This window comes from Sciurus vulgaris (assembly GCF_902686455.1).
Source record: "Sciurus vulgaris genome assembly, chromosome: 6".
In the NCBI taxonomy this organism is placed as follows: Eukaryota; Metazoa; Chordata; class Mammalia; order Rodentia; family Sciuridae; genus Sciurus; species Sciurus vulgaris.
In genome coordinates, this window is record NC_136466.1 from 54,235,008 (window position 1) to 54,238,692 (window position 3,685).

Below are 3,685 nucleotides of genomic sequence, written 5' to 3' on the forward strand. Positions count from 1 at the left end.
CCATTGTGGTATCACATAGAGTGGTTTCAGTGACCTAAAAATCCTTCCAGAACCACCTGTTCATCCCTTACTCCTCCTCCTTGAACTCTGAAAACACTGATCTTTTTACTTTTTGTGTAGTATTGCCTTTTCCAGAATGTCATGCAATTGGAATTTTACAGTTATACCTCATTTTCAGGTTGGCTTTTATTATGGTGGATGTAAGCCCCAACCCCCAAGGTTGCTGTTAATGCAGGAATATTCAGAGATAAAATGATTATGAGAGGTGTAACCTAATCAGTTCATCCCAGTTTGAACAGACTGACTAGGTGGTAACCGTAGACAGGTATGACATGGTTGAAGGAGGTGGGTCACTGGTGGTATGCTCTGGAAGAGCTGTTCTTCTCTGTGACCCTCCCTCCCTCTCTCTGCTTCCTGACCACACCATAAGGTGAGAAGTTTTCCTTTCTTGGACCCTTCTGCCATGATATGCTGCCTTACCTTAGGCCTAGAGTAATGGAGTTGGCTTACCATGAGCCAAAATAAATTTTTCCTCCTCTAAGTTGTTCCTGTCAGGTATTTTGGTCACAGGGACACAAAAACTAACTAAAATTGCTTCTTTCACTTAGTAATATGCATTTAAGTTTCTTCCATATCTTTTCATGAATTGATAGCTCATTTCTTTTTTAGGGTTGAGTAATATTTCATTGGTAGATGCACTACAGTTTATTTACCTATTGTAGGATGTCTTGATTACTTTCATGCTTTGGTAATTATGAATAAAGCTGCTATAAATATTTGAGTGCAGATTTTTTTTTGGGGGGGGGGGAGATATGCATTTTCAATTTACTTGAGTAAATTCCAGAGTGTGGTTGCTGGATCATATGGTAAGAGTAGGTTTAGTTTTATAAGAAAACTCTGAACTCTCTTCCAAAGTGGCTGTACCTTTATGCATCCCACTAACAATAAATGAGAGTCCCTGTTGCTTCATATTCTCACCAGGATTTGATATTGTCAGTATTGTGAATTTTGGCTATTTTAATAGGTGTGTTAAGGTATCCTATTGTTTTAATTGCTAATTCCCTAATAAGAAAATGTTGGACCTTTTTCATATGTGTATTTGCTATGTATTTATCACTTTTTTGTGAGGTGTCTACTCAGATCATTTTAAAAAAGAGATTTTCATTTTCTTACTGTTTAGCATTAAGAGTTCTTTGTGTATTTTGAATAACAGTCTATTATCAGATATGTCTTTTGAAAATATTTTCTCCAAGTCCCAGTATGTGGCTTGTTTTTTCATACTCTCAACTGCTTTTTTAAAAAAATTAATTCTATATCATTTGACCATGAATACTAAAAAGCATGAGAAATACTAGTCAATCTCTAGTGTGGTTCTATATAACCCACCTATGAAGGTCTGAATCATCTATTTTTGGGTTGTTGAGTAATACCAAAATTTAATGTAATTAAAAAATTTATTGAACTCATCTTGGGAAGAAGGGAGTCTATAGAATGGAGTCCCATTTGACAGATGGGAACATGAATATTCAAATGTTAAAAGTATCTCCTGACCTCTCCTTGATGAGTGGACAACCAGACTGGTTATTAGCTACTTTCCTTTACTGGGCTGTTCGGGTGTCTAAAGTTGTCTGTGTGTATGGATTAAGTTGTGTTAGTGTGGCAAATTTCTTATGCATCATTTGGTGAACATGTGAGTCATTTTTAAATGTGCTTTCACTCTAGGGAATTAAGGGAAGAGTAAGAAGCAAAACATCATTCTGATGGAGAAAGATTTAGTCTGTACATGAACTGAGGAAAAGATTTTTGAAACACTGACCTGCTTTTAATGATATGAAACAGTAGTCAAAGAAAAAATCAATCTGCGGTGGCATGTAATTTATAAACAGGTCAGCATTTAATTGTGCCACAAAACGATATTGGATGTTTTACTTACATTAAACAAAAAAGAAACCCAGAAAACAAAACAACAACAGCAGCAAAAACTCTTTGTGATTCTCATGTTTTTCTTCCAGTCCTAAATATGTGTTTATAGCTTCTGATTTTTCCAGAGGAAAAGAGATGATGTAATACCCTCTGTGTCTTAAAAACATGTGCTGCGTTTATTTGTGTTTCCTTTTCCATCATGTTCAAACACACACACACACACACACACACACACACACACACACAGAGAAAATAAAATAGCTTATCTTACTGTCCTATATAAGAGCCCCCAGCCCCACTGCATGGTTGCAACTGCAGGTTCTATGACAACTCGGGAAACAGCAAACCACTACACAGTGGTCTCTTTGTCACCGATGTGTGGTTGTCTTTTACTCCTTTCCTTCATTAAAACTCCTTCATTAACATATGATGTCTCAGGATCATGGTTCTTCATTCACTCATTTATGAAGCAAATGTAGTTATGTACTATTTTGATATTATTAATGTGTTTGCTTCTATGCCTTTCTGCATACAAAATCTTCACTCTAGTCTGTCTTCCTATGGGTGATTAGAAAGGTAGAGAAAGAAAGGTAAATGACATGCAAATTTGGGGCATGCAAACAGACTTAAAGAACCTGGTGGCTGTTCAAACCTGGCTGTTCCCATTCAAAATGATTTGCCAAACTTTCTGTTTATAATTTCTGTCCCCATGAACATACCAAGAGCTTAGCCAGAAATTCATTTATAGTGTAGAGAAGTATTTCTCAAAATATCTGTGGTGAAGGAGCATCATTCCCCCTGCCCTCCCCAGACCCCTGAAGGATGAATTATTTTGTGAAACACAATCAAAACCCATTATTGGGAAAATCAAATTAGGAAAATAGGCATAAAATACAATCCTCAATTGATTTATTATTAGATTCAACAGACAAAAAGTGCTCTGTCAAATTGCTATTACAGCATCTATAAACACACAAAAGTTTTGTACCCATCTTGTTGTGAAGCAGGAATGGAGTTTGCGGGGTAGTGCCAGCTTACAGTCTTCACTTTGACTAAAAAGTCACATCTTCTGTCTATGAGATGAAGCCCCAGACAATCCTCCAATTTTTCACCTCAGGATACCAATATGTGGAATGGAAGATTTGAGAGCCACAGAGGAGGGAAGTAGGTTGACTTAGAGGCTGAGTGTGGCTATCAAGTAAATGATACAGACAGAAGGAATGACAGACTTGCTGGAAAGTTATAAGATCATGGGAGTCATGGGGGTTGAGGGAACCAGGAAGTGACTTATGCTTTGAGCAAGGCAAAAGAGAAACCAGAAACAACATTTCAAGTGTTTCAGACTTCCACCTCAGAAACCATCAGCAACCAGAAAAACCTAGAACAATATGGGAACACCACATCTGATGGCTTTTCATCCCCCTACCCTTTTATGAGGTCACAAAAGACATTTCTGTCTCCCCCCCAGCAGCTATCCCTTCTCAGGGGAAGAGGCAGGAGGAGAGAAAGGCTATCTGAGAGACTTGCGATTTTATGCAAATGAGACACTGAGGTTTGCATGAATTAACTAGTTAGTTTATCACATCAGATTGAGTTTCAATCACATTCAATATTTAATTTTCTTATACAACTCCAAGATGACTATCTTCTGATTTGCCAGAATCTTCCTGGTTCTGCCACTGAAATTCTCATCCTGGGAAATTCCTGAGTTGTGGACAAATAGGGACTTCACTGTAGAGACAAGCCGAAGGTGGGGTTAAGG